General features: G+C 40.9%; 1 pseudogene; it reads left to right on the forward strand.

Moving 5' to 3' along the window:
- Positions 1 to 203: 203 nt before the first annotated feature.
- On the forward strand, positions 204 to 3,616 carry LOC113360298 (annotated as a pseudogene).
- The last annotated feature ends 11,545 nt before the right edge of the window (positions 3,617 to 15,161 follow it).

The following is a 15,161-nucleotide window of genomic DNA, read 5'->3' on the forward strand; positions in this document are numbered from 1 at the left end:
CATTAATTTTCTTCGATTATTCAAACCCTAAAAAAAACTATATATTTATAATAATCAATACTTGTAATGCAAGGAAATAACCCCAAACTAATTACTAAAAGCACCCGTAATTCTATTTGGTGTCGGTGTCCCAACAGAATACACTCCTTGGAGTTGCTTCCTCTACTGACTAGTTCAAGTGCCACCGTAAAGAGAAGCCATATATGTTTATCTATCCTTCGCCGACTGGAGTGATGGATGGTATTGATTTTGCATTGAATTTGTGTGGGACTTAGTAGGTTATTAGTTTGGCCACAAGTCAAACTCTATCTTGACTAAACTTGTTCCTAAAATTTGGGAATTCTTAAGAGCTAAGTTAAGAAAACTTGTTCCCAAAGTTAGGATTCTTAAGGGCCAAGTTTGTGTCTCTATGTATAGGACTAGAATTGTAGAGTTGTAGATAATCCAACCTAGAAGAGTGATAAATCCTTGTGCTTACGATTTTGGTCACTTTGTCAGGGAGGATCGTGTGCTACCGTGGAGGTCAATATCGTTGTGAGAGAAAAACTTGTAGAGAGAGGATTTTGGTGTTCTAGTGTTTATGGTTTGGGGATTTGCCCTAAACCTAGTTTCTAGTGATTCCATGTTTCTCATCTGTTACTAGCAGCTGTAAAGAAGATGTAGAAGAGAAGACACGAGGCTGGTTTGAGGAATGGTTAGAGAATTGATTTATATGGTTTCTTCGATGGTGTACTCGGGTATGTCTTGTTAACTCTTTGGTTCTTATCTTAGTTGCATAAAGAGCATATAATGGTCTTTGATTTAATGGAAGTTTTTCTGGTGGTGTTGGCCGTGGATGTAGCCTGTAAAGGTGAACCACGTATATCTTGTGTTGTGGTTGTGTGTGCTTCTTTATCTTCTGACTCTTTTTTATAATTTCTCCCATATTTGGTATAAATCACCAATTGCCCTTTGTGATCCTGATTTCCGCTGCGCTCGGGATGCCAATTTTCCTAACAATTGGTATCAGAGCCAAGGACGGGCTGGTGTGATTGAACCTGGAATTGAACGATGATTTATTGTTCGGGTGGAGAAATATGTTTTGAAGATAATGTTTCAACCGGTGTTTACACAAAGATGGATTTGTGATGTGATTTACAAATCGGGGACGTTCAACTTGGTAGAAGTTTATGTTCTTCAAATTGTTTTATGATGTAGTACGGGATGCAAAATAAGGATGAATGAGGTGGAATATATATTTACTTCTTGAAGAGTGTTAGTAATCATACACTATAAATAATGGGTTACAAATTTTGAAGAAAGGATGAGACTGTGAGGTCTGATGTAGAAGCAAGTCCAGCAACGCTTTGAAGTTATACACGAGATGTTGTGGATTTATGTTCTTAAGTCTATGTTAAAGTATTCTTGATGGCTTGCACGTAATATCAAGAATGTGCCTGATCTCGGAAGCATGTACCACGGCAATATGGGCATTCACATGGTATATATTCTGAGCGAGTATGTTTGGTGTGATGGTGGTAAAAAGTGTTTCAGGTTGGTGATGGCTTTGAGAATCACTTAAAGGATTAAGCCTGTTAATCACGGTGGAGATGTCTGATGGTTTATTTCAGATACGCGGTACTCATGACATGTACTGGAGTATGATATTGAAGCTGATTCTTCCTTTCTGGATTAGAGTTCAATATGTAATTAGCTTACTGGTTAGGTGGAGCTAATGGTGATTCTTTTGGATGGTTTTCTTGTTGATCAATGGTGGAGTCTGTGCAAGGATTCGTTGATGGTGATTGAATATTTTCATGGTGTTTGTGAAACATGATCAATTTCACAATTGTTCTTCATAAAGGAGATGGTTTGAAGACTTTTATCAATATCATGGTATTTTGGTCGAAGAGATGGTTCTATGAAGATGAAAGTTCGTATATATAGAGATGAAGATGCGAGCTTCAAAAGTAATTCTACGGATATATAGAGATGGTGGAAAACTTTGGCGGAATATGGAGGTGGTTTCCTGTGATCGTCTCATGCTTGATAGCATGATCCGAGGTGGAGAATTGTGGGACTTAATAGGTTATTAGTTTGGCCACAAGTCAAACTCTATCTTGACTAAACTTGTTCCTAATGTTTGGGAATTCTTAAGAGCTAAGTTAGGAAAACTTGTTCCCAAAGTTAGGGATTCTTAAAGGCCAAGTTTGTGTCTCTATATACAGGACTAGAATTGTAGAGTTATAGATAATCCAACCTAGAAGAGTGGTAAATCCTTGTGCTTATGATTTTGGTCTCTTTGTCAGGGAGGATCGTGTGCTACCGTGGAGGTCAATATCGTTGTGAGAGAAAAACTTGTAGAGAGAGGATTTTGGTGTTCTAGTGTTTAGGGTTTGGGGCTTTGACCTAAACCTAGTTTCTAGTGTTTCCATGTTTCTCCTCTGTTACTAGCAGCTGTAAAGAAGATGTAGAAGACACGAGGCTGGTTTGAGGAATGGTTAGAGAATTTATTTCTATGGTTTCTTCAATGGTGTACTCGGGTATGTCTTGTTAACTCTATGGTTCTTATCTTAGTTGCAGAAAGAGCATATAATGGTCTTTGATTTAATGGAAGTTTTTCTGGTGGTGTTGGCCGTGGATGTAGACTGTAAAGGTGAACCACGTATATCTTGTGTTGTGGTTGTGTGTGCTTCTTTATCTTCTGTCTCTTTCTTATAATTTCTCCCATAAAGGTGATCCTGATTTCCGCAACGCTCGGGATGCCAATTTTCCCAACAATTTGCATTCTGCATTTGGATAAAAGCCGCTTCTCGCTCAATCCATGAATAAGAACATGAAGTCAAATCCATCTTTGTATGTTCTGAGGGAGCACATCAGGAAGGGGTTACAACTGTATTCTTCTGAGCCTGCAGAACCATATCTGTCAAACGATGGGGAGATTTTCAGCAACCAAATAATATGGTTTGCTGATGAAACCAATGTATATTATATAAGAACGCACAAAACATTTGAAGGGAATCTCACGTCAAAACCCATCAATGGTGCTATTTTTATTTTCAATCCAAGGACTGGTCAATTGTTTCTGAAGGTCATCCATACGATACGAGTGTGTGGGATGGGCAGAATTGTTTCAGTCCGCTTGCCAAGTGGAAAACTGCAGAGGAAGTAGCTGCTCCCGTGCGGTTCTTTCTTGTTGAAGAGCAGCCAAAGCAGATTATTGTTACTCATAAGAGAATGCTTGACCCTCTGGAGGTCCATTTACTTCAAAGGCAGTGAGTTGCAGCTGCCATTCCAGGCTTGCTTGAAGATTGAGAAATTTGGTGATCTAATTCTGAAGGCCACTGAGCTGCAAATGCTTCTGTTTAATCTCTACGATGATTGGTTGAAGATTATATCATCTTACACGGCTTTCTCGCGTTTGATTTTGATCTTGCTTGCCTTAAATGTGAACAATGAGAAGGAAAAGATGTTACTAAAGCTTGGTACAATGGTTTTCACTGAACCACATCAAATTTGGCGTTCTCTCACTGATGAACAATGGATGAAGGTAGAAGATGCTTTGAGAGATCTTATACTCTCAAATTATTCCAGGAAAAATAATGTGAGTGTGAACACACAGATCAATGTCATCTGAGCATTCACAAACAATGCGCCCAGACTCATGACAATACAGTAAATAGGCTGCGCCTGAAGAGAATGGATTGGTTATATCGAATCCTTGACTCAGAGTTCTAATACTATTCCTTGTCTCATCAATTACAATCATTGTCCTTAGCTCATACAATAAGATAAATAGTGGATGAAATATAAAATGTACGAACATGATATACCATAAGTATCGAATTGAACATGAAAAGTATAAATGCATGAACATAGATGAAACGATTAACTTATATGATTCTCTGTCTGCGTGTTTGGGTTTTTCATTATATGTATGAAAGTTACAGAAATAGTCGAATGACTTTGAGATCAACATAGGCCTGCGTAGCGGGAGGGACTTCACTTACACTTTCTCTATCTCTCTATGTCTCTCCTATTCTCTCCTTAATGTTTTTTTCCGCCCCCTCTTCACTTGGGAGAGAGGGGTATTTATAGGGTGGTTACGTGGGGTCCACCTCTGAAGCCCGTTATAACCTTATCCTCTTGTGTCTTGTACCGCTTACGCAGAGGTCTTCGTGTTCTTGGTTTTCTCTGCGTGTTCCGTTTGAATATTCAGCGCTTCCTCCACAGGCTGACTGACACGTATGTTGTTTGAGGGTATTTAATGCGGGTAGTTGAGATGTCTGTCCGCGGTAGACAGCTTTCCTCTGCCCCTGTCTTGTCTGCGTCAGTCTGGCTATCCCTTGATCTTTCTGGGGATAGGATAAAGTATCTCTTGGGTTATCCCCCAGTGCTTCGCAGTGTTCTAGTGTTTCTGTCTTCTCGATCCTCTACCGTTGGATCTGGTGGGTGGCGACGCTATCTTGACAGGGTGCGTCTCTTGGCTGTCCACGTGTGATATCATATCTTGATGCTCTCAGCCGCATGTCCTCCACGCGTGTCTTTGTTGACACGTGGCGGAAGATGAAATGTGTACCTACAATTTGCCCCTTTTCATCCTACTGGGCGGTTAGTCTAAGTGGGAAGAAAAAACGCGTTACTCTCTTCATCTTCTCTTTATTATTTTCCTAGATTTTAGGGCACGTTCCCCACTACTTGCAATAACTTCTTCTTGGTTAGTGGGGCGGTTTTATTTCTTTTTGTATATATATATGAGAAGGAATATGAAAATTCTCTAGTCATAAATTTCATTCCTTCTCTTTCCTTAGAACTTTTATTTTTTGTTCTCTGCTTTTGTTTCCTTGTTATTAAATGTTGTTGCTGCTACTGTTGTTTTTGTCTTTGTTGCTGCTGCTGTTGTTGTTCCTCGAAGCTTTTCTGCTGTTGTTGTTGTTGTTGTTCCTCGAAGCTTTCTGCTGCTGCTGTTGTTCGTCGAGGCTTTCTTCACGACCCTGATTTTTCCTTTATAGGTAAGTGGTTCTACTGTGTTTGATTATATTTTGAAAAATATATTCGTTTTCGGTTGTTGCTATATGTGTTTGTGATGAAGAACATATATATAGATGTGTGTATGATTTCCCCTGTTCGTCATTACAAACAGTAATGGTATCTTCCTTCGTGCATGCTTGCCCCTATTTGTTATTTCCCCTTTTTATTTAGGTTTTGTTCTTATTTTCCATCTGGTTCATGATTATGAAGAACTGAATGAAATTCGGTTTTTTGATTTTCGTTTTGTCTCCGCGGAAATCTGAAACTTGTTTGTGTACTACGCACACATGGCTGACCATCCGCGGGTTTCTTATCAAACTCCACCGCCTAGTCCGCGTAGATCTCCTCAACGTAGGGATCCTGATGTTTCTCCGCCTGGTGGCGGTTCGTCTAAATCTTCCCAAGGTGATGCCCGCGTTCATAGGGTTTCGTATTCTTCTGGTCAGAGGAACTTAACTTCTAAAAGGGGTGGGTCGCATAGAGGGAATACAGAAAAGGGGGACCGGCCAAAAGAGGCTCCTGGATCCCGGTATGCTGTTTCTCGTCCTTTAGTTAATCCGCGTGATGAACCTAAGAGAACGCGGGATGTCCTACCTCTTCAGTCAGTGGCGACTCCATCCGCGTATCATCAACATCCTCTACCTTCCCCTCCAGTGTCTGAACCCAAGAGGAGGTCTTCGAAAGAAGTGGTTTCGAAGACTGATGCATCTAAAGTTCATCCTAAGAGGAAAGCTTCCGATAGAAACCCTTCGAAGGGTTCTGCGCCTAATACCGTGGAGGAGGAATATATTTCTCAGGAAATACGTAGCGTCGCTGTTGGGGAGAAGAAAGTGACCTTCAAACATATTGATCTGGAGGTTTTCAAGGAAAAGCATGGTCTTCAGCTATTCGATGTTCGTTTTTACGCTGCTGATGATGATAATACTTATGAGATGATATCGACATACAAGTTTGATGAATTTCATCTTCTGACCACGGTAGGGGCCTTTGAAGTGGGTCTTATGTTTTCTTTGTACAAGTCTGGGGATTCTTTTTATTATGATATGCTGGCTGGTCGAGAGGGTTCTTCGAAGAACACACACTGTCGCTCTATTTCCCAACTTCATGGGAATTATCTTCGTGCACTGAGGGAGTGTATCTTCGGAGCAAAGGAGAGACAATGATGACTCTTTATGTACCCAATCCTGAGGAAAGGGAGTGGTATACGCCTGAGAATTTTAACAAGTCTTTTAGTGACTATGTTAACAGTAGGAATGGTAAACCGTGGAGTGTGAGTCTTCGGAATATTGTCGCTCCTCGTGGTGAGATCCGCCTTCTGAGTGAAGTAAGTGGTGCTACGGTGAAGTATGTCCCGAGTACAGAGAATTCTACTAACAAACTGGTGTTTCCTACTCGTGAGCGGATCAAGCGTGATCATGACTATGAATGGCACACAACTGTTATTGAGGTTGTTGGTTCATGGGCTTGGGGGTGGGTTCCAAGTCCGCAGGGATGGCGTCCTACCGCAGATAGCCAGATACGTGCGTCTCTTCCTTCTCGTTATGGGAATTTCCATCCTTGGCATTTGAATTTTGAGGGCATGAATTTCCAATATTCCCTTGATGTTGTTGATGGAGATGACGAAGAGAGTTCCGATGCTGATCTTCAGGCGAAGAATGCTGCGGTTGTCGAGGTAAGATTTCCATATGCCTTGTTCTTTAGTTGAGGCAGTTTTAATTCTTTTCTAAGTCAGGGATTTTTATTCTTGTGCCTTGTCTTTTTAGGAGACAAAGAAGAGGAGGATAAATCCCAAGCAGTCCACCACCGCAACAATCGAGGAGGCGGAGGTTTATGAAGAAGTTAACAGTCCTGTAACTGAGCTTGGAGAGGATGAAGATATGTCTGATATGGAAGAGCGTACTGATACATCCCCTCGAGGTCATGATGATGAAGAATTTGTTGAAGGGAATACTACCGCTGGTGGCAGCGGATTTGGTGGTGAAATTAATCCCGCAGGTTGTCATGATGTTGGTGCCGAAGCTAATTCTGCGGGTTGTGGTGATGCTGGTGATGATAAAACTGGCCTTGGTGACGAGGGTGTTGGTGGTGAAATTCCTGCTATGTCTCAGGAGTTTTCTTTTGGTCGGATTTATTCTGCGGAGGATAGTTTTGACATAAACGCTGCCCTGGGCTTGGCTTCTGAGTTCAACCTGCTTTCCCCAAGCGATGATTGGGATGTGCTTGGTAATTCTAACAAGGCGGACGGAAAGGGCAAGGGAGTCGTGGATGCTAGTGATGTTCCAGAGGGGAGCGGTGCTAGAGATCTTCCAGATTTGGATGCGGGAGTAGCCTCGAAATCTTCGGGTGCTAAACTCACGGACATGGTTAAGGCCTCGGTTGGGTCTTCTGGATATGATTTTCCTCAGTCACTGATCCTTGAGGGTGATGATGCCATCTTATCTTGGTTTAAGAAGAAGAACTTTATGTTCGTACCCAATCCAGCTCCTGTGGTGGAGGGTGAGAAGAAATCTGATGCCTATACCCGTAGGATGATGCAATTGTCTCCCGAGGACCAGGTTGCAGAAGCGTGGGATAAGAATCTTCGGGCCTCGGAGGCTTCTCTAGTAGTCGACGCTCCCTCGACTGTTGTTGATATGATGGCGTTGCCTGATGGGTATCAGTATGGATTTCCCCAACATCGGATGTTAGAGGTAAGTTCTCTTATCATTTTTCCTGGTATCAATTTTTATAATTTTCTGAGTCAGGGTGTTCTAATCTTCTGATTCACATATGATGAGTAGTGAGCATTCCAATCACATGTTGTACCAGTTTTTTAAGGCCAAATCCCTTAAGTTGGAGGCTAAGCTTCGTCTTCGGGAAGAGGAGCTTACTGCAGCTGAGACTGTCATTGCTGATAGGGATAGGGAGATATGTGAGTTGAAGAGTCTCCTCAAGGCTAAGGAGCAACAAGGCAAGGAGGAGGAGAAGCTTCGCATGGATCTTGCTATGGCTCGTAGTGAGTTGGAGGAGGCCAAAAAGAATTCTTCGGCTGTTACAGGTTTGATTATTTGTTCTCTTCCTTGCTGTTGTCCTTTACTGTAATTAGTGTTCTGTCTGAGTCTCCCTCCCCCACCCTATCTTCAGTGGGTGGAGTTCCTGAGTTAGTATGGCATCATAAAGAGCGGCAGCGTCAGAAATCTCGCATCGCAGAGTTGGTAGAGAAGATAAAGAGTGAGGCTGATAAGTGGAATGCTCGTGCCGATGAACATAATGCTCTGGAAGATAAGTGGCGGGTCAGACGAGTCCAAATGATTGATTTGCAGAACCAATATAACAATGATCGTCGTTTGTTTGATGGAACGTTGTTGTGGACGCGTGATAATCTTCGTGAATCCCGAGAACATGTCTCATCATTGGAAGCTAAAATTAATCTCTTAGAAGAAGAATTGCGTCAAGCTCGTTCTTCTCAGTCTTCTGATGTTAAAGATTACCTTCAGCATCTTGCTAGGGAGAGAGATGACGCTAGGGCTGAGGCTGGTGCTCTTAGCAAAGATTTAGCTGCGTCTAGGGCTAATGTGGTACGCCAAGATGAGGCTGAGAGAAATCTTGAAGTAAATATGTATCGGCTCAACAAGGGTCTGGAGGGTTTAAACAATGAGGTTAATCATCTTCGTCACTTGGATTAAATGAAACATGTAGAATTAGATGCGAGTCAGTACGCCCTTTCAACCCTTCAAGCGGATTATAAGAAGTTGTCAGATGAGTATGATTTTCTTGGTGAAGCCCGTGATGCTGCTGTTAACGAATATGAAATAGCTTCGGCGAGAGTCGAAGGTATATGCTTATATTATCGAGTGTGATTATGTAATTTCCTGGACCTAACCATCTGCATTTTTCTTTTCCTTGCAGAGCTCCAGGGACAGCTTCGCACTGCAAATGAAGAGCTTGCGGAGGATCAATCTCAATTAGTGCATCAGGAAAGTCAGATTAATTATCATAAAGGTTTAGCTACAGCAAGGGACGAGGCTTCCCAAGCCGCTTCGAAGGAAGTGAGTCGCCTTTCCTCATTGTTGTCAAAGGCTGAGATGATGAATACTGTTATCGCGTACAAGGCTCGGTGTCAACTAGTGGAAGAGACTAACAAAATTCTGGATAGCATTGAGTATGATCTTAAGACCGAGCATGGCCTTATCAAGAGCTATCCGCGCCGTGAGAAACCCCCGCCCCCTACATCTGGTTTTTCAGGCCCTTCCTCGGGTGGGAGCGTACCTTCAACGCAGAAGGGGAAGATTGCTAAACCTGCTGGTGGGGTTGAACCATCCAAGTAGATTTTTGTAAAGAGTTTATCTTTGTTGATTATGAGGCTTCGTGAGATTCCTTTTGTATTTTCTTGTTTCCGCGTATCATTGCCAAGCATGTAATCAACTTTTAATGAATTGGTTATTGTTATGGTTAATTTGGAATATAACTGAATGTAATCAGGGATAGTGAAGTATTTGGGTGCGAGCCCGAAGATATGTGTACCTTTGTGAACGTCTTGAGACATGTCACCCCGCTGGCTAATCCTGGGCAGAGGATTCCCAGACGGTGGGGGTCGGGGCAGCGTTCTAGGATATAAGTTGTTTGGAATGTACGTTCATTCCGTCGACCCGCTGCCATAAGTGTAAGTGAAGTGTTTGAGTGCGAACCCGAAGATAGGTGTATCTTCGTAAATGTCTTGACACCTGTCACCCTGCTGGCTAATCCTGTGCAAGAGAATTCCCAGACAGTGGGGGTCGGGGCAGCGTTCTAGGATATGAGTTGTTTGGAATGTACGTTCATTCCGTCGACCCGCTGCCATAAGATTGGTTGGGTATCTGATGTAGTTTTGAAAGTGGTATTAAAGTTCGTTCAACTCGGACTTGATAAGACTGGATTTAAGACTTAAAAATAAAAACAAAGAAAATATATATACAAAAGTTGTCACAATATCGAGAGAAACTGGGACTCAGGATTCCACCAAACTCATAACATAAGGTTCATATGTTAATTCTTTAAACAATTATAGCTCAATAAATAAAGACATGGACTCTTATTTTTGCCAAGGAAGATTCTCAAAACATTAGTTGTAAATCCTAAGCATGGGACATCAAAACATCTAGGCAAGCATGACCCATCAAACGAGATGACAACTAATTAATCAAAATCATGAATCAATTTAAAATAGTGCAAAAGTCATATAAGAATTAAATATAATTACCCGTGTATGATATTAGGCTTCCTATGTCATCCCAATATTGGGTTTTACCTCTTCATGGTGAAAACATGCTCAAAATATTTATTCATGGCTCCAACGTGTTTGAATAGAGTGAAAATACCAGAAAAAGATAAAACAGATCAACTGCAACGTTTATAAGCGTTACAGACTGTCTGTTATAAAGGACTACAAAGAATATAAGACTGCCTTCTAAACGATACTTATTTGTTGCAATAACTAAACTACACCTCTATGCGACTGACTTAGGGCGTCAGTTCTTCTTCTTCTTCCTCCTCTTCCCTGAAAGTGCATAAACGACTCTGCAACTTTCTTTCTCCGAGTAAAGACCTTCGTTGGCTCTCTCGTGCCTCTCTAACTTCACCCCAAAGTCTCCCCCCTCTCTGTGACTTGAAGAAACCTTTTTATAGCCAACAGGAACCCTAATACTCGATTTGATTCTCTCTTTTCTTCGGCAGAAAGTCTCGGACCTCTCCACTTTCCAAACTCTTCTCTACGCGTTTCAAGCTATACAAGTCATTCCAGTTCCTCTATTAGATTGATACAAATCTCATGAAGGGTTATCTTCCCTCAAATCACCCGTAACTGCCAAATAAAATCTCAACAGACCCCAAAAACTTCTTCCTCCTTTGTTTTCTTCTCGCGGCTTATCCAGCCTCAATTGGTTGAGCCCAATCAATATACCAGCCCTGTTGTGATCCAAAAAGTCCAGCCCAACAAATATCGGCAATCGAATCTGGTTGAATCCCTTGCGAAATCCAATTCCAAACCTTCACGACTGCTGTCGTTTTTCCCGCTGAATTCCGATTCGAATTGTGAAGAAGAAGAGGCGCCCCCCCTATCCAGAGTAGGGGTGCCTTTAGCAGCTGCCTTGGGGTGTTCTGAGGGTGCCCCTTATCCATGCTGAGAGTCCGAATAACAAGTGTCCTCCGGGTGCTTTTAGACAACTTTTCGAGCCGATTTTTCCGAAAATATTTATTGGCCAAAAATACCTACATACACATAAAACACCATAATAAGTACAAAAATGAGAACTATCAATATATAGAATCGAGACAAATTAGACACAAAAATGTGTCTATCAAATACCCCCAAACTTATTATTTTCTAGTCCTCGAGCAAAACTGAAATAGAAAATAAAATCCTAACTCACTGTCGCAGGCATCGCGATTGCATTTAGCGTATGCAATAAGCCTTTAAACCCCTAAGTGTCCCTAGTGGATGAGTTGTAGTCTCGGGAGAGCTTACCAGAGGTATACCCACAAAACCTTTATACTTCATACCCTAGCTATCTACGCAGAACCTTGGAAAGCACTAAAGAATCTCCTTGGTTGGAATACTTATTGATTACAGGAGGAAGTACCCTTATGTGAAATTCCAATTGTTGTACACGAGTTTGCACTCAAGCATACTGAAATTCATATAAAGTGACAGAGCTCTACTCAGATAGTTGCACTATGGACATCAATATCCGGAGTCAAAACTAATCACGTGGATAGATCAAGAAGATGGATATAGAAAAACATAGATGGTTTTGATGTTTACTAAGTGAACGGCGTTTCCCATATCTGTCTGTAGGCCTCCGCCAAAATGAACCTATCCTAATGGACTGAGATACTAGTCTGACTAATATCAACACAACTGGCATATACAAGGGAACCAATGATCGATAATCCTAATTCTAGTTCAACACAACTGGCATATACAAGGGTACCAGTGGTCGACTTTATTCACTTTCTTTTTTTCTCTTTTTTTTCAACCTTTTTTTTCCGTTTGGTCTAATTGGTCTGGTCTGGTATGGTCTTTTTTTTTCTTTTTTTTCTTTGTAACTCAATCACTCTAATTCACCCTAGCATTGGTAACAACTTGAATCGTGGGCCCCACCTATCACTTATAGAAACATGGTTTAAAAACAAAAAAAAATAAAAATAGAAGTGAAAAGGACTCAACGAGATATGGTGAAATTATCATGTTATTTCTAACACCTGAGCTCTGTGCTTTTATGAATAAACTCTTCTATATGTTTCCATCTAATCATATTGGTTCCTCAACTCCTACGATCAAAATGCTTCCATCCACTTAGATTAGTTAATACAATCCTCAATAGGCATAAGTTTCTAGGTTATGGAGTTTATTTATTCATACTGCAATTAAAAAGTTTCTCCCATACCCCCAAACTTAAATCTAACATTGTCCTCAATGTTCTAAAGATAAAATTAAAAGCATGAACAAGGAGAAACTGTTACCATTTGAAGCAAAAGAGATAAGGAAAGATATTACCATGTTGCATGAGATTGGGTTACCTCCCAAAAAGTGCTAAATTTAAAGTCTTCAGCCAGACGTCAAATACCACAAAATGGCTAATTACCTTTCAAATCATATATCAATAGTCGAAACAACTGTGGGTCAACAAAAGCAAATAAAATTGCCACAATTATCAGACAACTTCACCAAATCAGAAAAATGAACAGACATAGCACATCCTCATCCAAGGTTTCCTGCAAGACAACTGGGTTTTTGTGTTGTGCCCATTTGGGCTTCATATGAGTGTCTTGAAAAATTGACTCATTCGAACAACAAGTCTTTAGAATTTCCTCCTGGACAATATCAGGAGGATCCGGTTGCGGAGTCGGAAGTTATTCAAGTAATACCTCAGGTACACTAGGCTCGAATCCCAAGTTAGGGACTTCTAATGGAGATAATTGACCATTACTACCCCCAAACTTAGGGTAGTCAGTATTCTCGGACAAACCTCTAACTATTGCTTGAATTTTTGGATCCTCAGAGTCTTTAAAATACTCAAGAGCTTCTTCTAGTTCATTACCCCCAAACTTAGGGTCAACACTACTCTCCGTAAGGCCTAGCACTATGGCTTGAATCTCAGGGTCTGTAGAGTCTTTAAAGTACTCAAGAGCTTCTTCTAGTTCAAAATTTTGGTCACCTATCTGACTTAAGAGAATTTCCTCATCAAGTTCATCTAAGGAATCACCAAATAAAGTGTCGTCCCAATTATCCTGAGTTAGATCCTGAACTAACGTGCTAATCATATTCACTTCTTCTAAATCATCGGAAGGTTGTCTATTAAAATTAAAGACATTTAGTTCAGTGGTCATATTACCAAAGGATATGTTCATAAGTCTGGTCCTACAGTTGATGACAGCGTTAGCTATGGCTAAAAATGGGCGACCTAAAATCACCGGTATTTGAGCACTAGGATCTTGAACAGGCTGAGTATCTAGAACAACGAAATCCAATGGATAAATAAATTTATCAACCTCAATCAGAACATCCTCTATGACACCACGAGGTATTTTGACAAACCTATCAGCTAGTTGCAATGTCATTTTAGTCGGTTTCAACTTACAAAGACCTAGCTGGTTGTATACATGATAAGGGAGTAAGTTCACACTAGCTCCTAAGTCAAGCAATGCCTTATCTACTGAATAATTACCGATCACACAAGATATGGTGGGGCATCCAGGGTCTTTATACTTAGAGGCTGTTTGGTTCAGAAGGATTGAACTTACCTGACCAGCTAAAAAGGCTTTCTTATGGACATTAGCTTACGCTTTCGTGTACAAAGGTCCTTAAGGAACTTGGCATAAGCAGGCATTTGCCTAATTTCTTCTAATAAAGGGATGTTAATACTTACCTGCTTAAATATCTCTAGTATTTCGTTGAAAGTCGACTCTCTCTTTGTTGGAGCTAACAACTGTAGATATGGGGCTTTGGGTACAAAATGAGACCTGTCGGGAACCACATTGGCATCACTAGAAATTTTATCGGTTTCTTCAGTTAGTGGCTCCTTCTGGGGCTCATCTTGGGAACTAGAAGGTGGATCTACAGTATGTCCACTATTAGGCATGGCTACCTTATTGTCTACCGTTTTACCACTCCTAAGGGTTGTGACAGAATTCACTTGATTAAATGGTTTTGCACCTACTTCATTAACTCCTCTAGGGTTGGGTATCGGTTGACTAGGGAACTTACCTTTTTCTCTTAGAGACTCATTGATCAGACTAACCTGGTCTTTCAATTCAGAAATGGCCTGACTATGTTCTTGTCCTATCCTATTACTAGCTTCTATGCTTTGTGAAAGCAATTGACGCATATTTTCAGTATTTTGAATAAACGAGGTGAGAGTTTCCTCTAGACTTAAGATTTTCTTATCAGACTGATTCTGAAACTGAGTTGATCCTGAAGTATTCTTAGTATAGCCAAAACTTGGGGGAACATTAGAATTACTACACTGACCTTGGTCCTTAGACCATGAAAGGTTCGGATGGTTTCTCCAACCAGGATTATAGGTTTCTGAATATGGGTCAAACTTCTGACGGTTATAAAACCTAGTGTTATTATAGAGAGCATTGACTTGCTCTTTATTTATTCTGGCATTCCCAAAAAGGCTCTACTCTACCACTAGTGTGACCCAATTCTAAAGCTTCTAACCTTTTTGCTATAGCAGCAATTTTGGCATCTGATTCATAGCCTCCTTCTACCCTATTAACGTTTCCTCTACCTAGAAAAATTGTTCTCTTGGGTTCTCTACAATATTCCCATTGCTGGGTCTTTTCGGCGATTTCATTCAAAAATTTCATCGCCGCATCAACAGTTTGGTTTTCAAAACCACCAGTGCATAGAGACTCAACCATGGTTGTTGTCGAATAACCTAAACCCTCATAAAGGATTTGAACTAGCCTAACCTTTTCTAAACCATGATGAGGACATTGGGCTAATAAGTCATTGAACCTTTCCAAATACCTATATAACGATTCTCCCTCCTGTTGAGAAAATGTGCAGATTTGCGTCCTAATAGACGATGTTTTGTGCCTAGGGAAAAACTTGTTCAAAAAGGCAGATGTAAGTTGTTCATATGTTTCTATTGAACCGGAAGCCAAACTATATAGCCACGATTTGA

Source organism: Papaver somniferum, chromosome 3 (genome assembly GCF_003573695.1).
Source record: "Papaver somniferum cultivar HN1 chromosome 3, ASM357369v1, whole genome shotgun sequence".
Classification (NCBI taxonomy): domain Eukaryota; kingdom Viridiplantae; phylum Streptophyta; class Magnoliopsida; order Ranunculales; family Papaveraceae; genus Papaver; species Papaver somniferum.